The sequence below is a fragment of the Mobula birostris genome, chromosome 21, assembly GCF_030028105.1.
Source record: "Mobula birostris isolate sMobBir1 chromosome 21, sMobBir1.hap1, whole genome shotgun sequence".
Taxonomy (NCBI): domain Eukaryota; kingdom Metazoa; phylum Chordata; class Chondrichthyes; order Myliobatiformes; family Myliobatidae; genus Mobula; species Mobula birostris.
The window spans coordinates 39,673,584-39,697,992 of record NC_092390.1 but is presented as its reverse complement, the minus strand read 5'-3'; the positions used below and the strand labels follow the sequence as shown (position 1 = coordinate 39,697,992).

The 24,409-nt window shown below is 41.0% G+C and overlaps 1 protein-coding gene and 1 long non-coding RNA gene across 4 annotated transcripts in view; one reads left to right on the top strand and one right to left on the bottom strand.

The window, feature by feature from the left end:
- The window catches only part of blnk (B cell linker), a 199,045-nt gene that overhangs the window by 23,351 nt on the left and 151,285 nt on the right, over window positions 1-24,409 (top strand). The window lies entirely within an intron of this gene.
- LOC140185954 (uncharacterized) lies at window positions 9,968-16,296 on the bottom strand. Its single transcript, XR_011882755.1, has 3 exons — window positions 16,156-16,296; window positions 13,703-13,798; window positions 9,968-10,102 (listed from the first exon to the last, which is right to left on the bottom strand). It is a non-coding gene; the product is annotated as an uncharacterized lncRNA (long non-coding RNA).

Here is a 24,409-nt window from a genome sequence, read left to right as displayed (position 1 = left end):
ATAAGGTACCCCATGCAAGGCTTATTGAGAAAGTAAGGAGGCATGGGATCCAAAGGGACATTGCTTTGTGGATCCAGAACTGGCTTGCCCACAGAAGGCAAACAGTGGTTGTAGACGGGTTGTATTTTGCATGGAGGTCGGTGACCAGTAGTGTGCCTCAGGGATCTGTTCTGGGACCCCTTTTCTTCGTGATTTTTATAAATAAGATAACCTCTCACTAAAGATTAACCAAGATTGGGAGAGAGAACTTAATATGACTTTTGTTAATGAAGATCGGTTGCGAGTTTTGAAAATGATCAATTCTTCTTCGATATGTGCCAATCACTGTTTAATTCAATTTAAGATCGTTCACCGTTATTATCTAACAAAGGAGAGACTGTCCAAAATATTTCCTAACATAGACAACTATTGTGATAGGTGTAAAACTGAAGTAGCCACTTTGTCACATATGTTCTGGTCATGTTCTTCATTAAAATCTTTTTGGAAATCTTTATTTTCTATAATTTCTAAATCTCTGAAAATTAATTTACAACCTAATATATTGACTGTGTTATTTGGAATAGTTCCGCATCATATTCAGGCTATTTCATCTTCAGACCAGCATGTAATTGCATTTGTCACATTGTTGGCAGGAAGGGCTATTTTATTGAAGTGGAAAGATACCTCTATCCCTACATTAATTCAATTGTTTTCTCAAGTAATATTATGTCTTAGCTTGGAAAAAATTGGAAGTAGAACTTTTGATCCTCGATTTGATTTTGAGACAAGATGGGGCTCTTTTGCCAAATATTTTCATTTAATTTGAATTAGTTTATATGGTTTCCTTCCAATCTTATTTTATATAAATGTGAATTGGCGGTTGATGATTTTTCTTCTTTATATATAGATGATTGTAAGACGTATTTCTCTGGGAGTTGGTCTCTAATGGTTTCTCTTCTCTCTTTTTTTCTTTTTTTTCTTTCTCTTGTAGTTACTGGGTTTTTTTCTTTTAGTAGTTGGGGTTCTCTTTTTCCTCTTTATAATTTTTCTTTCATTATATTATTATTTTTGATAAGTTTTTTTCTTCAGCTTTATTAACTATATATATATATATCAATTTGCTGAAATATTGTACCATTTTAAAGCTGTAGAAGATTATATATCAATAAAAAGATTTTTTAAATTAAAATGATTTTTATAAATAACCTTGATGAGCAAGTGGAGGGATGGGTTAGTAAATTTGCTGATGACACAAAGGTTGGGTGTGTTGTGGATAATGTGGAGGGCTGTCAGAGGTTACAGCGGAACATCAATAGGATGCAAAACTGGGCTGAGAAGTGGCAGATTGAGTTCAAATCATATAAATGTGAGGTGGTTCATTTTGGTAGGTGAAGTATGATGGCAGAATATAGTATTAATGGCAAGACTCTTGCCAATGTGGTGGATCAGAGGGATCTTGGGGTTAAGAAGGCATACAGTGTATTGGCCTTCCTAAACCGTGGGATTGAGATTAAGAGCCGAGAGGTAATGTTACAGCTATATAGGACCCTGGTCAGACCCCGCTTGAAGTACTCTGCCCAGTTCAGGTCACCTCACTACAGGAAGGATGTGGAAACTATAGAAAGGGTGCAGAGAAGATTTACAAGGTTACCTGGATTGGGGAGCATGCCTTATGAAAATAGGTTGAGTGAACTTGGTCTTTTCTCCTTGGAGCGACGGAGAATGAGGGGTGACCTGATAGAGGTGTATAAGATGATAAGAGGCATTGATCATGTGGATTGTCAGAGGCTTTTTCCCAGGGCTGAAATGGCTATCAGGAGAGGGCACAGTTTTAATGTGCTTGGAATTAGGTACAGAGGAGATGTCAGGAGTAAGTTTTTTATGCAGAGAGTGGTGAGTGCGTGGAATGGGCTGCCGGCGATGGTGGTGGAGGCAGATACAATAGGGTCTTTTAAGAGACTCTTGGATAGGTACATGGAGCATAGAAAAATAGAGGGCTATGTGTAACCCTAGGTAATTCCTAAGGTAAGTACATGTTTGGCACAGCATTGTGGGCCGATGGGCCTGTATTGGGCTGTCATTTTTCTATGTTTCTATGTTTTTGGTGCCTACATAGCATGGCCACAATGTGCAGCAGAACAATACAAGTAACAATAGCAAAAACAAGTCCTTTTTTTCTTTCCCACTCTCTCCAGCCCCCCACTCCCCAACCCCAGGACAGGTCACTACTTTTTACATCGGCAGCACAGCAGTGGGAGCTATGAGCAGTTTCGACCTCCCGGGTGTGCACATCTCACACAACCTCTCACGGTCATAGAACACATCGTCCACAGTTAAGAAAGCTCACCATCACCTCCACTTTCTGAGGAGGCTGAAGAGAGCTGGACTACATACATCAGTACTCATGTCCTTCTGTAGAAGTGCAGTGGAAAGCATCCTAACATACTGCATGACTGCATGGAACAGAAACAGCTCTGCAGCAGACAGGAAAGCTCGACAGCAGGTGATCAACATTGCCCAATGCATCACTGTCACGAGCCTACTTGGCACCAAGGATGGCAATATGTACAGAAAGGAGCTGGTAAAAGGCTAGCAATATCATGAAGGATCCAACCCACCCTTTCAGGGACTCTTTGTACCACTCCCATCAGGGAGGAGGCTATGTAGCAACTACCAGACTCAAAAGAAGTTACTTTCCCTAAGCTGTAAGGCTGATCAATACCTCCATCCACTAACTCACCCCATCATGACTACTATATCATTTCCTGTCAGAATCACCTTGTGTACAGACACTCCTGTACCTAATGTCACTGTATGGACATATAATCAATCTATGTATATAAGCTATCTTATGTATTTATATTTATTGTGTTCTTTATCTTAATGTGTCGTCATATGCTGCAAGAAATCCGTAACAATTATTCCCTTCTTTACACTGGTGTACTGCAATGACATGAAACAATCTTGAATCTTAAACAATCTGGAAGTTCACTCACCTCAACTCTGAACTGATTCCACAACCTGTGGACTCATTTTCAGGGATTCTACAACTCATGTTCTCAATAGTATTTATTTATCAATATTTGCCCAATTTGTCTTCTGCACATTGGTGTTCGTCAGTCTTTGTTTATGCTTTGTCTTTCAAGAATTCAGTTGTAGCTCTTTATTTTCCTGTAACTGCTTGCAAGAAAAAGATCTCAAAGTAATATATACTGATATATACATATTTTGATGCAATTCAATTCAAGTATAATTGTCATCCAAACGAGACAGTGTTACTCTGGGATCAAGGTGCAAAAACACATTACAAACAGTCACACACGAGAACACATTCCCAGAATAAAAGAGTCCCAACATACCCCTGCCCCATGATACCACAATTTGATGCCCAATCCTCGCACGTCAAGTCAACAGATCCATAAGGAATATCAGTAAAGTACGACGCAGAATAAGCATGTATATAGTTCAGACCCATCCCAACCCACCAATACCATCTGTTGACCCGTCCCAAAGCCTGCTAGGCGACACCACAGCTTTGAGGCCCAGTCTTCACATATACAAGCTCATATAGAATATTAGTAAAAATACAGTAATGTAGGATATGCACGTATATTATAATGAATCTACTTTGAAACTTGGAAATATACAATGGTGCTTTCATGTATCATGATTCACTGTATATGCTATATCATTCTATTTACGTAGACAATTTACATTTTATCTCTACGCATCAGCGTTTCTTCTCGTTATATTCCCTAAGCAAGCAGTCAGATGGGTTTGTAGGTGGATTCAGCATCTTGGTGTATAGCGCTAATATCTCTTTAAACAGAGATTAACAGCTATTTGCAATATAATGAAAGAAGGAGCCCTGTTCAGTTTTGAAATGCTCAAAGAGAAAGACCTATTAGAAAAACAAGACTTTTACCAGTATTTACAGATGTGACAGTATGTTAATAGGATGGTTAAAAATGTAACCAAGGCAAGTACATGTTTGATAGAGCTATTTAGAAAAGCATATAATTCAGACAACGGTAGTAGAATAATTTCAAGCGTGTATAAGGGTTTGTCAAATCTTAAAACACATTTGACTTCATATATTAAAACAAAATGGGAGAAGGAAGGAGGGATAATTATATCTGAGGAAGACTGGACAATAATATAGAGGTATCAATGGAAGTGTGCCAGTTCACAGAAATGGAGGGAGTTCGGGTGGAAAAACTTGATAAGATATTTTATTACACCCTCTCAGGAATCCTATTATGATAGTAACCTCCCTGTTTGCTCGAGAAATTGTGGAAATCAAAATGCAAACTATTATCATATTTTCTGGGAATGCCCCGTTATCAAAGACTATTGGAGTGGGATACACAATGCCCTACAAGACAACTTTAAATGTGAAATACCCTTAGAAAGTAAGTCCATATATTTTGGCTGTATACATCAAGAATGGTTGAAAAGAGAGAGATATTTAATGAATACACTGCTGGTGGCTGGTAAAAAGACCCTTACCAGGAAATGGTTATAACAGGAGAGCCCAAGTTTTTTTTATTATTAATTTTTTATTGCAACACCAACAAATTACATTCAATGCAACCAGTTGCCAATTACATTTTGACTGTTTAACCCAGCCACCCCCCAATCTTCATCACCACCCCCCTGCACCCCTCTCTCCCCCCATCCCTCTCCCCTCATCCCTCTCCCCTCCACCAATCAACTGAATAGTAGTACATACATAGACAAAGCATTCCTATTTTAACAAAAGATCTTTTAAGTTAGATGTCAAATTTGTCCACATTATAATTGTGTTTGGTCGTGCATCATTTACTCTTGCTGATGAAAGTTCCAGGTAAGAAATGTCCAAAAAGCTCTGAAGCCAGTGAGTATTTGAACTATCATGAGGAGGTTTCCAATGCTGGACTACAATCTTCTTAGCTGCAGTCAGGCCTGCCAGCCAGATTTTGCGTGTTTTTTCCATAAGGGAAAGGTGGGAGTCATCATTTAGAAGATGTACAGCGGGGTCCATTGGTAATTGTACCCCTGTTAGTTCTGTAAGAGTACTGATAACCTTCTCCCACAAATCAAAAACCCCTGGACATTCCCATACAGCATGTATAAAAGAGCCAATGGCTCCATGGGGGCAAAATGAGCAATAAGGGTCAGGAACCAGTCCCATTTGATGTCTAATTCTCGATGTTAAATATGCTCTATGACAAAATTTCAAGTGTATATACCGATGATTTGGGTTTTTCGAAGCACCGGCAGCATTATCCCAAATCGCATCCCAGTCTAAGTCTTGTCCCAATTCAGATATGTCCCTATCCCAAGCTTTCATTCCCAATGTGGGCATACAATTCTGGAAGTTTAATTTATCATAGATATATGACACTATCTGTCCTGGAGCACTCTGTATCCAACTTAAAATGGGATGGTCCGTTAAATCTGACCCCCAGGGAATGCCGTAGGCTTTACAAGCTGATCTTACTCGAAAGTAGAAGAAAAGAGAATGTTTATCAATATTATATCGAGATATCAGTTCTTGAAAGCTAAGGATAGTACTTGCCCCATTAATATCTTGAAGAGTAGTAATACCTTTATCCTCCCAAGTTCTGTTAGTGAATGGTTTCCCCCCAGATAGAAAATGATTATTGTTCCATAATGGAGATGATTTGCACCATACGCTTTTAAATTTTAGGAATTTTTCTGCTGCTCTAAACACTTGTAGTATACTACTACTTGTAGTAGCTGACCATTTTATATTGGGTCTTTTACCATTCCAAACATAGTATCGTAGTAAAGAGTCCAGTTTTTGCCAATATCCTGCTGGAGGTGCAAGTGGGATCACTGAGCTGATAAAATTAATGCGGGGTAAGATGTTCATTTTAATGACCGATATACAGGCCGGGACTGATGCTGGCAGGTGTCTCCATCTATTAATATCTTCTTCTATTTTTTTGAGAATTAAAGAGTAATTTGTTTTAGCCACAGATGATAGGAAAGTATTAAATTTAATACCCAAGTAGAGGACTTCATTTGTAACTTTAATCTGGGGAGGAAGAGACGCCTTACTTTTATCCATATTAATCAGCATCAGTGCTGATTTTAACAAATTAACTTTGTATCCTGAAGCCAACTTTAAACGTATGGATGGAAATTACAATGGACGTTTACAAAATGGAGAAGATAATCTGTTAATCATAAATTGGAACAATTTGATTCATACTGGAAAATTTTTTTTAACTGCATAACACCTCATAGGCCTGATGTTAATCTCATAAGTCAATGAATATGTTGTTAAAAAAATCACTCCCTACTTTGTACCTAGTTTTCTTCTTTCGATTGTTCTTTCTTTCCTCTCCTTTCTGTAAGTGTATACCTCAGAAAAATATTATGTGGAGATTTGTGACAAATATGATTATATGATATATATGTACAGTATCAGAAATACATCTTATGGAAATGTTTGATGACGAACTTCAATAAAAAAAACATAATAAATAAATAAATAAATAAACAAACAGAGATTTTTCTTTATCGAGCCTTTGTGATGACTGAACCAATCTTTGGAATATTCTTCAGCACATGGTGCTACTGGACCATAGGATGTGGCAGTCTACAACTTACAATTAATTTTTACTTTATTTTATTAAGATACAGCATGGAATAGGCCCTCCCAGCCCTTTGAGCCACAGTGCACTGCAATCCCTTGATTTAATCCTATCCGAATCGCAGGACAATATACAATGACCAATTAACCTACCAACTGGTACGTCTGGATCACCCACACGGTCACGAGGAGAACATGCAAACTCCGTACAGATAGCGACGGGTCGCCTGTACGGTAAAGTGTTGTGCTAACCACTACACTACCGTGTTGTGAACGGTTCCTCACGCTGGGAGACGAGGAAGGTTGGGGGGACCAGAGGGTGTCTTGGTCATGAGTCGATTATCTTCCAGCAACAGTTTAAGAAGAATTGTTTCTTTTTTGTGTGGTCTGTGAATTTTAAATTTAATTCACGCCTGACCCAATTGCTCACTCTCTCTACCTTCTGATCCCTCTATGAGGATTGGTTTGTGTTCCCTCATCTTAACCTTTCTGAAGTCCACAATCAGCTCTTAATTGGAGGCACTTAATTTATATGCTGCATATATTGTACAACAAAAACGTTCATTGTCTCTGTGTCAAAAACAGTACTTAACTCTAAAGATTAAGAAGCATTCACTTTCTTAATCATAACATGGCTCTCTGTTCTTGATCACACTGTGTGATATTAATATTGTACTGATTGCAGTTGCTTTGTGAATGAGTTGTTTCATGAATGAAAATTAAGTAATGTAGTTGTAATGAAACTTATGATTAATAATAATCAACAAAGTTTATTTAACAAGGGAGATTTTTCTTCTAGATTACAGTTAATTTTTGAACATCCCTTCCCCTAATGCAAGTAGTTTTTTCAACGTTACTTCCTCATTGTGGGAAGAGGTCTCTTGATGTTTGGCAGGAATGTTATTTTTTGCTGCTTACTATTTTGATCTTACCATTACATTTAAACTCTACTGTCTTTGTATTATTACTAAAATACTGGTACAGGTGTCCCCCACTTTACGAAAGTTCACTCTACGCCACTTCGCTTTTACGAAAGACCTACATTAGTACCTGTATTCGCTAACCGAAAGAAATCCGAAGAAGATTTTTGCCTTTACGAAAAAAGGCGCCGGCTTTAAACTTGTGTTTACCCTGAGAAAGACTACCATGACTGTGAAGCCTTGCGTGGGCTGGTGTGTGTGCATGCGTGTACATGCCGACTTTTTTTCTGCAAATCGGTTTTGGCTAAATCTTCCTGATTCTGATAAGTGAAACTGCACTGTACATACGTTATTTCTACTTTATGTAGGCTGTGTATTTATCATATCATTCCTGCTTTTACTATATGTTAGTGTTATTTTAGGTTTTATGTGTTATTTGGTATGATTTGGTAGGCTATTTTTTGGGTCTGGGAACATTCAAAATTTTTCCCATGTAAATTAATGGTAATTGCTTCTTCGCTTTACGCCATTTCGGCTTATGAAAGATTTCATAGGAACACTCTACTTTCAGCTAGTGGGGGAAACCTGTACTCACATTGTTGAAGTGGCTAAAATTACTAATCATTTACTCTCCTTAGGCTATATATGAGCAGTTGACAGACACCAAAAATATCCAACTATCAATCAGGGTTTTTTTTTTAATAATTGTGACTATGAAATGATTATTTTAATGAACGTATGTAGTAATAAAGCCGACTGGTGGTGCAGTGACATCAGCGCCGGACTCCAGAGTGAAGGTTCCCGAGTTCAAGCCCAGTCGGGCCACTCCCGGCACACTTTCCATCCGTGCCAGGCTAAAGAAGTTTGTTCTCATCTCTGTTCTAAATGGATATCCCTCTATTCTGAGGCTCTGCACTGTGGTCCTAGACTCCCCTACCGTAGGAAACATTTTTCCACATTCACTCTATCTGGGCCTTTCAGTATTTGAGAGGTTTCAATGAAATCCCCCGTTATTCTTCTAAATTCCAATGGGCACAGGTCCAAAGCCATCAAATGCACCTCGTACCTTTCATTCCCAGAATCATTCTTGTGAACCTCCTCTGGATACTCTCAAATGCCAGCATATCTTTTCTTAGATTGGGTCCTAAAACTGCTCACGATACTCCAAGTGCAGTCCAGCCAATGGCTTGTAAAGCCTCAATGTTGCATCCTTATTTTCATATTCTAATCCTCTGAACATGATAATAACATTGTATTTGCACCGGCTCAACCTGCAAGTTAACCTTTAGGGAATCCTGCGTGAGGGCTCCCCAAATCCCTTTGCACTTCTGATTTCTGAATTTGCTCTGTTTAGAAACTGTCTTTCAAATTCACATTTGATTCACATTTTATGTCGAGCCCCTCATCACCTCTTCTATCTGTGCACACCTGCAGTCTCTTGTGTGTTGTTAATCAAGTCTACAGGGGCCCAGGCAGGTTATTATCATGTTCAAATCTCACTTCAACATGGACTTGTGCATGAAGTTATAGCTTTTTTTTTGTTATTTGTCAGATGTAAACACAACTGGCAATGCTGACATTTCTCTGTCAATCACTAACTGGCTCTGAACTGAGGGAGCAGTTCAGAGTCACGCATGCTAGAGATGGGCAAATTTTCTTCCCTGAAGGTGTTGGCAAATACAGTAGGTTTTCTTAACAGACAAGTAGTTTTTGTGGTTACCATTACCAAAACTGGCTTTTGTTTCTTTTTATTTCCAGATTTTATTTAAATAATTAAACCGCCATTCCCCAGCTGAGAAGGAAAGGTCCAGATTCATGTCTGTGGATCAATAGATAAGAACAGTGGCTGTATGTCCATCAAATTGATCCTTGCACTTCTGATCTGGGTACACGTTAAATCAAGTGACAACGTGCCTTCAGCTTTGCCCCCCTGCTATTCAATTGCCACCTAGCTAGCTTGCTTATCAGAAAGAGGAAAGGTTGGATCATGTGAGGAGTTTTAATCATTTATTAAGATACAGCATGAAATAGCCCCTTCGAGTCATGCTGCCCAGCATTCCCCAATTTAAGCCGAGCCTAATCATGGGATTATTTACAATGTCCAACCAGTATGTCCTTGAGCTGTGGGAGGATACCGGAGATCCACAGGGAATTCTCGAGGAGAGTGTACAAACTTCATACAGGCAGTGGCGGGAATTGAACCCGGGTCACTGGTACTGTAAAGTATTGTGCTAACCACTACGCTAGAGACCTAAGACCTGAGTGGTTACATCATCTGCTGCTTGTATGTCAGAAGTTATGGATGAGGAGGAAGGGAATTGGTAAAATGAGAACATGGCTACTGGCCCGAGAAGCACAAGGTGATGTATTTGGGGAGGGTAAAGAAGACATTCATGGTAATAGCTACAGGGAATTAGATAAACATTAGCCTTTATTGTTACACGTACATTGAAAAATACAGTGAACTAAGGCTGCTGGTGGCACAATGACATCAGCACCGGACTCTGGAACGGAGATTTCCCAGTTCGAACCCAGCCGGGGCCGCTCCCAAGTACGCTTTCCATCCTTCCCGGGTTGAGTGTCGAGATCGCAACTCGACCTCGTAAAATAAAAGGGAAAAATACTGTGAAATGTCTGTGTGAGGAGCGGCACGCCACACGGTCTCTCTCTCTCTCACTCCGTGCCTTGTAAAAGCATGAAAAAGACATCGTCCCACCAACATCGCACACACACGGACACATGCACGCAGACGCACACGCACAAACACGCCAAAAGAATAAGAAAAATACAGTGGACTGCCTCATTTGCATCAAAAACCAACATAATCCAAGGGTGTGCTGGAGGGGCAGCCCACAAGTGTTACCATGCTTCCAGCACCAATACAGTGTGCCCAGCATACTAACTCTAACCTGTGTGTCTTTGGAATGTGGAGGAAACCAGAGCGTCTGGAGGAAACCCACATGGTCATGGGGAGAATGTATCAACTCCTTACAGTGGCAGGGATTGACCTTGATTCACATTGCTGGCACTGTAAAGCATTGCACTACAATGCTGCCCCCTATAGGTTGCACATCATCACATCCCGGTAAGTAGCAGCTGTTAAATTGGTGCAGAGTATATACAGAATGTTTCTTTTTTTTTTGGTTTCAAGGAGCTTAGAATATCGGAAAAGAAGTGGGTGCTGTTACTGTTACAAGAGAGAAGGTGCTCAAAAAGCTGAAAGACCTAAAGGTACATAAGTCACCCAGACCAGAGGAACTGCACCCTAGGGTTCTGAAAGAGGTAGCATTAGAGATTTTGGTGGCATTAGAAATGATCTTTCAAAAATCATTGGACTCTGGCATGGTGCAAGAGGAATGGAAAATTGCAAACGTTACTCCAAATTGGGACTTGGGAGTCCTTCTGCAAAACACCCTGAAGGTTAACTTGCAGGTTGAGTTAGGTGAGGAGGTGAGGAGGGCAGATGCCATGTTGGCATTCATTTCATGAGGTCTAGAATATGAGCTGGTGTGATGCTGAGGCTTTATAAGACACTGGTGAGGCCTCACCTTGGGTCTTGTGAACAAATTTAGGCCCCTCATCTTAGAAAAGATGTGCTGGCATTGGAGAGGGTCCAGAGGAGGTTCGCAAGGATGATTCCAGGAATGAAAGGGTTATTATACGAGGAACGTTTGATGGCTCTGGGTCTGTACTCACTGGAATTCAGAAGGATGAGTGGGGATCTTATTGAAACCTTTTGCATGTTGAAAGGCCTAGACGGAGTAGGTATGTAAAGTATGTTTCCCATGGTGGGAGAGTCCAGGACAAGAAGGCACAGCCTCTTTCAAAACAGAGAGGTGTTGAAATTTATTTAGCCAAAGGGTGGTAAATTTGTGGAATTTGTTGCCACATGCAGCTGTGGAGGCCAGGTCATTGGGTGAATCTAAAGCAGAGATTGATAGGTTCTTGATTGGGCATGGCATCAAAGGTTATGGGGAGAAGGCTAGGAACTGGGGTTGAGGAGGAAATTTAAAGAAAAAAGGATTAGCCATGATTGAATGGCAGAGAAGACTCGATTGGCCAGATGCCCTAATTCTGCTCCTATGTCTTATGATCTTATAGGAATATAGATCATAGAACAGTACAGAACATACAGAACCTTTGGCCCAAGATGTACTGATCTTTGGGGAAGTACACGAATAGAACACTATTCAGGCTACAGCTGGAGTACTGTGTATATTTTAGTCACCACTCTACAAATTCAGTGTGAATATATTCAATAGTTCAATAGTTCCATTTAATATCAGAGAATGTGTTCAATATACAACCCCTGAAAACAGAAGAGTGCCCCAGAGAAGGAGTGACAGTAAAAACATTAGAACCAGAAACACCCCCACTCCCCCTCCTCCCACGCACAAACAGCAGCAAAGTAATGACCCTCCCCCTCCCCCACTTACTTCAGCAAAACGAAATCATCGGCACCCTCCACCCACCAAGCAATCAATAGCAAAGCCCCCAAGAAAGATCATGATCTGCAATACAACAGAAACTAATCGTTCACCCGACAATTCAACATGACACAGGCTCACTCTCTCCTTAATAAAGGGTCAGAGAGGTGTCACGCTTTCACAACGAGGGGGGAGACCAACAAAGATAGACAACTCACTGATTTATGATGTTAAAGTCTGCCACGTCACTTTCCCCTCCCCCCCCCCCGAGTTCTGCAACTCAGAGAATCAGCAACAAACTCTCCCTCAATGGGTGAGAAAGAGAGAGAGAGAGTGCAATCTGAATACAGAGCCCCCGCCAGCTGATCTGCTGTTCTCAATGTTCAATTTTCTCCTGCAACGCTTCAGTCAATGGTACCGGCATAGAATTGGTTTGACCCCAGGGCCGCAAAGCCTCGGAACCCCCAAGGTGCACTCGCCTTCTAGGCCACGTCCTTGTGATATTGAAAAACAACTGGTCAGTGAGCCCATTTACGCTTATCCAATGTCAATTTCATTTTTATTCTTCCTACATTCTTATTAACTCCTCCCAATTTCTGACACTCAGCCTTGGAGCAACTTACAGTGCAAATTAACCACTTAATCTGTGCATCTTTGAGTGCACGGAAGAAACCCATGCAGCCACAGCAGAACAGGTAAACTCTGCACAGTATTGAACCCAAGAGCCTGATACTATGAGGCAGCAACTCCACAAGATGCACCACAATGTTGCAAGGTGTGCACACAAGTCATCTGCCCCACCACTGGCCATGGACATTGTTCCTTCCCCAGGAGGATAACATTATGGTTAAGCATGATCCCAGTCAGTTTATTGCTATTAGTGTTGGTTTAAGAAGGGAAGAATGGAGAGGTTGCACAATGTGTTTAGCTGATAATGACTCTTTGTGGTAGATTCGCTAGCATTGCGAAAGCTATGAGATGTGATTGCATGCTTAGTGGCTAATGTGCAAGGACAATAGTTCACCGAGGCTCATCACCTTGACATAGTGGAGAGGCTGTGAGTTTCTAAAAGCCTAAGAGCTATGCTGTCTGGACCTTAGATCCTAATAGGTTAGAGTTGCCCATGGTGGTAAGGTCAAGGGGAAGTTTCAGAAAAAGAGCGATTCAATCAAGACCTTGGTGGTGGAGCTGGCAGAAGATGATGACACATTACAATGCCAATAAAGGTGGAGGAAGGATCCAGTAGAGAATGGTCCGCATTTGTCTTGATTTCCATGCAGTGAATCCTGACCCCAGTCTGTCAAGGAATGTGTGGTGGAAACCTGTACATCAGTCTCCCCGCGTTAAACAAAGTGATGCACGGGCATTCTCTATAAACGGAATAACCCCCTAGGAGACTCAATCACTGTGCATGGGTGTTCTGGGGGCCAGTAAATGTTAGATAGATTCTAGAGCTGATTTGATGCAACTATCAGTAGAGTGGTGCTTTGAGGAACTCATGGTGCAATCTGAGCAAAGAGATAATTTGAAGATCTATTCACTAAACTCATTCAGAAATTGCACTCTTGTTACAGCACCATATCTGGGTCATGGGACTGGACACTTTCTGCCCCCCTCTATCTCCTTCCAGTGCCTGGAGGCTGCACCGTCAGACTGGGAGTAGGTGGGATGTCACCATCTCTCGGCCCATTGGCCAAGGCTTCCTGAGGCAGTTGTTCAGCCATTTCAACCAGAACGATTTTCACCCCTTAAGCAATCAGAATACAACTCACCTTCAGAATGCCTTTAAGCTGCACAAGCCAAAAACGCTCAAATTGGACCCACAGGTGATGTACTCACAGCTCAGCATTTGGTTGATTATTGAAATCCTGAAAACAATATAATAAGCAAGTAGATGAAATTTTCAGCTCGGTATGCTCCTGATAAAACAGATGTAGGTTAACTGGTTATCATCCTGGCAGCATGCAATTTCACCAACCTCCAAGCCTCCTACCACAGTAATGTTGCCCAAAACAATGGGCTACAATATATCACACATCAAAGTTGCTGGTGAATGCAGCAGGCCAAGCAGCATCTGTAGGAAGAGGTGCAGTCGACGTTTCAGGCCGAGACCCTTCGTCAGGACCCTTCGTCTCGGCCTGAAACGTTGACTGCACCTCTTCCTACAGATGCTGCCTGGCCTGCTGCGTTCACCAGCAGCTTTGATGTGTGTTGCTTGAATTTCCAGCATCTGCAGAATTCCTGTTGTTGGCTACAATATATGGCTGGTGGGCTCAATTTCATCCAGCCTCTTTCAGAAATTGACAAGTCCCTTCGTCTCCCTACCTCTCTCACACACACAATTCTGTCACCACTGGCCATGTCCTATAGAGCACAAGGATTTCCTTGTATTAAGTACTGATGACAATGAAAAGTGTGAAAGAATCCAAACGCTAGAGGGGTAACATTTAGGAAAGAGTTGGGCTTTCTTTAATTAGTGAATGATGGAATAAACACTTTAGTTTTTAAGGATTCCTTGGTTGACGCACGAAAGTTTATTCTTAAAATGTCGTCTTGCAGATTGTATTTATACAATGTTGTGTTGCTTAAATAGGCCCTTAAGGATCTCTGGGAACTTTGTGGCTATCAAAACTTTTGAAAGATCAAATGTCTGTGAATGTCTGTAGCCTTTCTCTCAGACCTGACTCCTAATCTTATCTCGGCCCAAAACATCGTTTATTCCTCTCCATAAATGCTGCCTGACCTGTAGAGTCCCACCAATGTTTCTCCCAACATTGCAATCCCGGTCTCTATCTCCTCTGAACCTATCCCATCTTCTAAACTTCCTACTGTGAGTACTCAGAGGAAACAAAATGCAGCAGGATGTGATGATGGAATTTCAGCATTAGCTAACAGCTTCACTGCTAAAATCAGTAGTGAAAAAAATCACACCTCTTTGGAATGTAGTGTTTCTTTTGATTGTGAATTAGTGAGGCCAGGAAACAGCTCTACTGTGCTACTTCAGTGGTATAGTCATAGTCATAGTAATACTTCATTGATCCCGGGGACAATTGGTTTTCGTTACAGTTGCACCATAAATAATTAAATAGTAATAAAACCATAAATAATTAAATAGAAATATGTAAATTATGCCAGGAAATAAGTCCAGGACCAGCCTATTGGCTCAGGGTGTCTGACCCTCCAAGGGAGGAGTTGTAAAGTTTGATGGCCACAGGCAGGAATGACTTCTTATGACGCTCTGTGTTGCATCTTGGTGGAATGAGTCTCTGGCTGAAAGTCCTCTTGTGCCCAACCAGTACATTATGTAGTGGATGGGAGACATTGTCCAAGATGGCATGCAACTTGGACAGCATCCCCTTTTCAGGCACCACCGTCAGAGAGTCCAGTTCCATTCCCACAACATCACTGGCCTTACGAATGAGCTTGTTGATTCTGTTGGTGTCTGCTACCCTCAACCTGCTGCCCCAACACACAACAGCAAACATGATCGCACTGGCCACTACAGACTCGTAAAACATCCTCAGCATCGTCTGGCAGATGTTAAAGGACCTCAGTCTCTTCAGGAAATAGAGACGGCTCTGACCCTTCTTGTAGACAGCCTCAGTGTTCTTTGACCAGTCCAGTTTATTGTCAATTCGTATCCCCAGGTATTTGTAATCCTCCACCATGTCCACACTGACCCCCTGGATGGAAACAGGGGTCACTGGTACCTTAGCTCTCCTCAGGTCTACCACCAGCTCCTTAGTCTTTTTCACATTAAGCTGCAGATAATTCTGCTCACACCATGTGACAAAGTTTCCTGCCGTAGCCCTGTACTCAGCCTCATTTCCCTTACTGATGCATCCAACTATGGCAGAGTCATCCGAAAACTTCTGAAGATGACAGACTCTGTGCAGTAGTTGAAGTCCGAGGTGTAAATGGTGAAGAGAAAAGGAGACAAGACAGTCCCCTGTGGAGCCCCAGTGCTGCTGATCACTCTGTCGGACACACAGTGTTGCAAGCACACATACTGTGGTCTGCCAGTCAGTTCTAGATGATGCAGGAACCCAGCAGTTATTCCAGAATAGAATCCACACGGGGTACTTCAGGGGATCTGTGCATGTGCAGTCTGTCAAGTTTACCGTGCCCCAGGTTTTGCACATGGATTCTCTCCTCTTCCTAACTCTGTAACTTCGATTGAACTGCAAATTTACAGGAGATTACGAGAACTATTAGAAATTCACACCTGACGATTTGTCACTGAACGTCTTGCTGATGAGTGTTTTTTAGCAAGCTGGCATCAGCTTGTTTTCCGCTCCGTCGCCTGACAGCCAATGATCACGACTACCTCCAGCACTTAACCCACTCCCAACACAGACGATGCTGTTTCCTAAGCAACCTCGGGAGAGAGAGGTTGGAGAATACTTATTATTCTAATTTCTTGCTGAAGAAGTAATTGGACATAATAATACAGCGTAATCCAGCCTTTTGTCTGTTCAGCAATGACATCATATTAATGCCAGGTGTCAAGACAAAGTGTAGATGAACAGTCATGGTGCTCTGTCCCGATGCTTACCAATTGTTCAAATGCCATTAAAGAAAATTGGTGCCACCACATGGATGGTATGTGAATAATTTTAACATAATATTTTTATCAACGGAGTAGCTGTGCCTTTGAAAGCAAACATATCACCTGAATAAAGATATCATTCAGCCCAATGTAATTGGATGGGTGTGGAAGAATGACTGCCAATGGGGGCTCTCAAAATTATTTCATTACTTTGGTCCCTTTCTTACAACTCCCTGAAGACAGATTCATCTGTCCCCATTGTGTTGTCAAATTTCCCTCAATCTTTCTTCCCTGGAGATGGCAAGAGCAGAGAGTCAGAACATGGTCCCAAAGCAGTTTCAGCCCTGACCTGTTTCAAGGAAAGGCTTTGTTTTTATTTTTTTTTTCAGGATCTGAGTGGTCCTGGAAAGGAGAGCATTTGTTTCCCATCTGTAATTGCCATTGAGAGTGCAATGGCAAGTCACCTTCTTGAAACTGTCGTTAAATTTCTGCTGTAGGTGTTTTTTGGTAGGGAATTCTCAGTCTTAGTTTTAGCAGTGATGAAAGTACAGGAATTGATCTAGTTCTGCCTTGTGCTGTCATATGCTTGAAGGCTTTGTCCCTGAATCAGAATTGGGTTTATTATCACCGACATGTGTGGTAAAATTAATTGTTTTGTGGCATCAATACAGTGCATTACATAAATAATAATAAATATAATATATAAATAAATACTAGTAATCCAAAAAGAGGGCAAAAATAGTGAGGTGGTGTTCATTGGTCGGTTCATTGTCTGTTCAAAAATCTAGTGGCATAGGGCAAAAAGCTGTTCCTAAAACATTAAGTGTGTGTCTTCAGGTTCCTGTACCTCAGCTCTGATAGTAGTACTAAGAAGAGGGTACACCCTGTGTGATGGAGTCCTTAATGACGGGTGCCACCTTTCTGAGGCATCACTTTTGGAAGGTGTCCTCAATGCCGGGGAGACTAGTGGCCATGATGGAGTTGACTGAGTTTCAACCTTGGGCAGTAATTGGGGTTAGGGGTAGATGGTGCTCACTGTGGTTGTTCCGTGCAAGAGTTGGAGAGAATGATGGTTTAAGATTAGGTGCGATACAAATTGTTGTATCGTTTGTTATATGGTTAAGTCATATAGGTTATTTTGTCATGGATAGTGTTGGAGCAGCAAATAGAAAGTGGTCCATCAGGTGCCTGACATCCATCAATGATGGACAAGTTTTGGAATGCCTGAGATATCCAGAGTCCTCCTATTGTAGCCATGATGCTTACCTGTGGAGTTTGCACCTTCTCCCTCTGACTGCATGGGCTTTCTCTGGGTGGTCACCTCATCTCATACTTCGCACAATCCCCTACTGTGTGTGTGAGTGGTAAAACTGGGGAAGGGAGGAGGAAGTGGATGGGAATGTAGGGAGAATAACATGGATTAGGCTAGGACTGGTATAAAAATGGGTGCTTAATGTTTGGAGAGCCAAACTGCCTGTTTCTATGCTGTAATTTTCCAAGGTTTTGTGTCTGATGGAAGCAGGGGAAGGAAGTGAGCCATTGGCTTACTGATCAGGGATAAACATTTTCAGTCCCTGGGAGCACAGTTTAGTTCATTCCTTCTTTTGACCCTTGGTATTGTTACGTTTTTAAAAATGCAATTATAATGGTTTTGGACTAATGATTTGTACATGTATCTTTGAATGTGTCCATCTAATGATCAATCTAGTATCCCGACTTCTCAACAATATGCTATCCATTTGTCATGACTCCACCGTTGCATATAAGTAACTGTTCAACTGGTGTGATAACAGAGATGTAGATGTTCAGACCCTGCAGACACAGTCTATCAGAAAAACACTAAAGCAAAACAGAGATTTTAGAATGTGATTGCTGCAATCTGTTCCCATTCCTGCATTCTGGTGTTCAGTTAATAAAATGCAGACAGCCGATGTGTGTACCGAAACAAACTAGATTCCCAAAAGAAAAGATCAGAGAAAATTAGCCCACAATTTCTTGAAACTTCAAATGATATAGCCTCTTGAGATTTATTAGCAAGAATTATAAATTATTCTGAGATGTAATCTGAGTTGTTACAGTTTACATTTTTTCAATTTATTTGATGATATCATAATCTATGTTACTGCTATCAATGATAACGTTAGGGTAATTTATCTTATTTTAACATTATGGACTTAATTCAATATTTTTATCTTCCGACGTTTTGTTCTTTATTAAATTATATGCTACAAAGGCTGTTTGCATGATAGTAGTAATTCCATCCTATCAGGTTTTTTGAAGAATTTGTGTTGTAGTGTATCCAGGAAAACTCTAGGGGGTAATTTTGATTGTGGAATGGCATAAATCGAGTGATATGTAACCAGCAGCCTTTTTTTTATTGCCTATTCAATGTAAAATAATTTTAGTAAAAGAATGAATTGTCCCTTTGTCTGTGGGACAGATATTTACTAAAAAGTTCTATACTATTAATTTCACAGTAAATCACTGGAAAAGGAACATTCACATGTTGCTGTATATGATCTAATCTAAAGGTGGTGCTATAACATGTTAAAATACTGTGACCTCTTTAACAAACTGACTTAGGTTCAACTAATACTGTGGCAGTTTAATCAAGCATATTTTTCAATATTGGTGCTCTAAGTACACAACCTGTTAACTTTTTGAGATTTAGCAAAAAAATTAAAATGTTATTGTGCATTAAATAACTGATGCTTTACATAATAGAATGTATCAGTTCTTCTTTCAATATGCAAATAGTTTTAATTTGAGATCATATAAACTGTTCCAGTATCTGTTTTCAAAAATATTTTATCTGTTCATTTGCTCTTTTTATTTCTGACTGTTGCCAATTCTGATGCCTTGTATTGCATCTCCATAAATATTCCCTTTTGAAGAAAATGGTCATTCCCTGTGAGGAAATTCGGCATAATTGAATTGAATTGAATTGACTTTATTACTTGCATCCTTCATATACATGAGGAGTAAAAATCTTTACATTACGTCTCCATTCAAATTTGCAATTACAGTAATTTATAATAAATATGTACAACAGGATAGTTAATATAACATAGAAATACAGTTGTGGCAGCATGAATTAATGAGTCTGATGGCCTGGTGGAAGAAGCTGTCCCGGAGCCAGTTGATCCTGGCTTTTATGCTGCGGTACTGTTTCCTAGCTGGAGCAGTTTGTGGTTGGGGTGACTCGGATCTCCAATGATCCTTCAGGACATTTTTACACACCTGTCTTTGTAAATGTCCTGAATAGTGGGAAGTTCACATCTACAGATGCGCTGGGCTGTCCGCACCACTCTCTGCAGAGTCCTGCGATTGAGGGAAGCACAGTTCCCATACCAGGCAGTAATGGTATTTCTCGTATCTTTCCCCTTCCTTTCCAGTCCTGAAGAAGTGTCTTGGCCTGAAACATTGACTATGTATTAATCTCGATAAATGCTACCTGACCTGCTGAGTTCCTTCAGCATTTTGTGTGTGTTGCTTTGGACTTGCAGCATCTGCAGAATTTCTTGCGTTTACAAAATGGTAGTTGCTGTATCCTACAATTAAACTCTTTCTCCTTCCTCCATTTATCAAATTACCCTCACCTGCTCCCCAAAACTCACTGCCACCACCAACAGTAGCAAGAGATATGGCAAATAACATTGTTTCTTTATTTCTTCATCTTGGCTTCTGAATGTGTTAGTTAATACTGGCAACTTTTTGGATGTGGTAGCAAGCGTTCTTTATGGAATGAGTGCTGAACCGGGAACTTGGTTCAGTTCCAACATAGGGCGCTATCCATGTGGAGTTTGCAAGTTCTCCTTGTGAGATGTGTTGTTTAATAGATTAAACAGCTATTAGAAATCATTAGTTATGCAGTGTCTGGGCGGCAGGAGAATCCAGGTGATGGACATGTGGGAGAAAATAGGTTGCAAGGTAGGTAAGTAGGGAAAAGCAAGTCATAAACACAAGATATTCTGCAGATGCTGGAAATCCTGAACAACACACACAAAATGCTGGAGGAACTCAGCAAGTCAGGCAGCATCGACTGGGAAATAAACAGTTGATGTTTTGGATTGAGACCATTCATCAGGACCTGAAAGGAAGGGGACAAGATCCAGAATAAGGAGCTGGGTGGATGGTAAGCTGGCAGGTGGTGGATGAGGCCAGTTGAGGGTGAGAGGTGGTTAGATGGAGGAGTGGAGAAGTGGAAGAGGTAAAGTGCTGAAGAAGGAATCTAATAAGAGAGGACAGTGGACTGTGAAAGGAAGGGAAGGTGGTTGGAAAGGGAACTAGAGGGAGGTAATGTGTGGGTGGGGAGAAGAGAAGGGGCGAGGAATGGAAAAAGGGAGAAGGGAAAGGGGGGAGAGAAATCACTGGAATAAAGAGAAATTCGTGTTTATGCCATCAGGTTGGAGTCTACCTAGATGGAACATATGGTGTTACTCTTCGGAGCTGAATTTAGCCTCATCATGGTAGTAGAGGGGACCATGGAAAGACATATCAGAATGGGAATGGGAAGTTGGAATGAAATAGGTAGCTACTGGGAGATCCTGCTTTTTGTGGCAACAGAATGAAGATGGTAGACAAAGTAAGGACAAGGGGAACTCTGTCATTGATGACAGGAAGATGGGCCAAGGGAAGATTTGCAGGAAATGGAGGAGATACCAGTGAAAGCAGCATATATGGTGGTGGAAAGGAAATTGTTCTTTAAAAAAAACATCTTAGATGATCTAGAATAGAAATCTCATCCTGAAAACAGATACAGTTGAGATGGAGGAACTGAGAGAAAGAAACCACATTTTTCCAAGTGAGAGTGTGAGAAAAGGTATCATCAAGATAACTTTGAGAACCAATAGGTTGGTAAAAGATGTTAGGGTAAAAGATGATCTGGCTCCAGAGATGGAGAGATTGAGAAAAGGAAGAGAGGTGTCAGAGATTGACCAAGTGAATTTGAGGGCAGGGTGGAAGCAGGAGGCAAAGTGTTTTCACTCAGCTTCATTTCCTCATACCAGTGCAAGGAATTTTTCTCATATGTTGCAACCATCCGCCTCCATTCATTCTTCGGACAGATTCCAGTAAGATGGTTGATATCTTTCACAGTTATGAAAGCAGAATACTCTTTAAAGGATCATTTATTATCAAAGCATGTATCCATATACAACTCTGAATTTTGTCTTCTCCAGACAGCTACGAAACAAAAAAGAACATGAAAGTTGCTCAGAGAGAAACATCAAACCCATTTCCCCCCCTGCCAAAAAAGAATGGCATTCTAATCATCAACCCCCAAAATCCCCCTCCCTCTGTACAACATGGAACTGGAACATTGATCCCCAAATAAACAAACCTTCCCCTGCACAAAGAAACTAACAGAACACAGCAGAACATCAACCCCCAAACACCCTCCCGTCCCACAACAAAACTTAAAAGGAAATGGGTGGTTTTAAACATAACCTCACAGAGTATAAAAACCATAAGTCTGGAAAAAGACCATCCATAAACTCAATAATCCAATCCATAAGCGCAGAACCAAGATACCATCCTCCTCACCACAGACTCAACCTGCAGAACACCCTAAGGGTAAATTTGCAGGTTGAGTCGATGGTGAGGAAGGCAAATGCAAAGTTAGCATTCATTTCAAGAGATCTAGAATACAAGAGCTGGGATGTGATGCTGAGGCATTATAAGGCACTGGTGAGGCCTCACTTTGAGTACTGTGAACAGTTTTGCTGTCCTCAACTAAGAAAAAATGTGCTAGCATTGGAGAGGGTTCAGAGGAGGTTCACAAGGATGATACCCGGAATGAAAGGGAATACAAGGAATGTTTGATGGTTCTGGGTCTGTACTCACTGGAATTTAGAAGGATGTTCAATAAAAAGATTTAAAAAGAAAGAAAGAAAGAAGGATGGCAGGGGTGGGGGGAGGGGGAGGAATATCATTGAATGTTGAAAGGCCTAGACAGCATAGAGGTGGAAAGGATGTTTCCCATGGTGGGACAAGAGGGCACAGTCTGAGGATAGAGGGGTATCCATTTAAAACAGAGATGTGGAGAAATTTCTTTAGCCAGAGGGTGGTGAATTGGTGGAATTTGTTACCACAGGCAGCTACAGTGGCCAGGTCGTTGGGTGTATTTAAGGCAGAGATTGGTAGGTTCTTTATTGGGCGTGGCATTGACAATACAGGGAAAAGGCTGGGAAGTGGGGCTGAGGAGGAGAGAAAAGGATCAGCCATGATAGAAAAGCAGAGCAGACTCAAAGGGCTAAATGGCCTAATTCTGCTCCTATGTCCTATGGTCTATATGAAATTAACAAGCTCGGCATGGGTGCAGGAAGCAGCACCAATTCAGACGTCCAAAGGCTGAGGACCAGTGTTAACTTGAAATGGGATTGGAAATACTTCAGAAAATGTGTAGCTCAGCCGGTTAATGGTTGGGTTGAGTTGTTCTCTGATCTTGACAATTTATTTGCAAATGTTCCGTCACTTGAGGAGACATCGTCAGTGCACTGTTAGTTGTGGTGTGTCCTCCGAATGAATGCTTGGCCTTTATCTATATATCAATCAGCAGATTGGTCGTCATTTCAGAAACTCAACTGTGATGTGGGGAGGAACTCTCCTTGCTGATCGGTTGTGTGTGGCGAACTCACCACTTGCATTGTGGTCTGGAACTTTGCCCATATTGGCTCATAAATTGGATTGAGGTTTACATGTTTGTTTGCAGAATTGTTCATGGAAAACCATGCTTCTAGGAATTCTCTTGCATGCCACGTGTCAGCTTGCACCATGACTTTCACTGATGCCCAGTCGAATTTGTACCCTTCTCAATCTTCGGGGGGAGGGATGGGATGATTGGGGATTCTACGAGAGCTGGCATGTAGCAATGGACCAAATGGCCTCGTTCTGTGTCATAAGAAATTATACTTCACCCTGGACAAAATACAGACAGGCAATGTGAACAACAAATGAATTGTTTTCTTTATAATGCATACTTAGAGTAGCTACCTCTGATACCTGAAATCCTATGATCAGGAGTTGATCCTACAGAAGAATTTTGGATGTAAGCATGTGGTTATAACTCAGAGTACAACAGCTGCGAGCTTAATCCATACTTTATTCAAACTATGGCAACAATTTGCATTTAACCAGCCCCATTAACATTTTAAAATGTACCGTGGTATTTAACAGATATTATTAATTTGTAACATAATAAAATATGTTAGAATAATTTAATACCATGCCACGTAATGTTGGAAATGGAATGGAGCACAATAGGACTGTACAACTAGTTTATCGCAACTAAACAGGTGCATTTGTAGGCAAGAAGAAATAATAGAAAAATGATAAAAAAGTTCCGAATTCTAATGTCCCAGAAGTTCCAAATTGATGCTTCGAAGAATGTTTGTCTCCTGTTAAAAATGTACCTAAACTTTAAAATTGTCTAGACAATCAATTATTGTAGATCAGATTTTGTTCTTTCCCTCACTAGTAACTGTGCTTTGAAGCCTGTATAGGAAGAAAGTATACTGGAAGAACAAAGGACACAAAAATGAAATATTGTTGACCTTCAAACAATTGATTTATCACCCATACTTAAAACACACCAGTAGCTCCCATGTCAAAAGATGAGGCCAGGCGTTTCCTAGAGAATTATGTATAAAGGAGGAAAAAACAGCAACACATAATTTGCAGAGAAAGAGGGAAAAAAAAAACACACATCATGCAACCAATAGAAGCAAGCAACAGTACTGGGTCCATAGTCCCGAATCCCAGAGCACACAAAGTAGGCCCATGGCTTCGGTCCCTGCTCATCATACAACAGGGCAAATCACTGCAAAGGTCACCTCAAGCACAAGATACACAAAATACTGGAGGAACTTAGCAGGTCTTCCTTTCTCCTCAGCCTGGACATTTTTCTTCCTTAAATACACGTCCATGTATT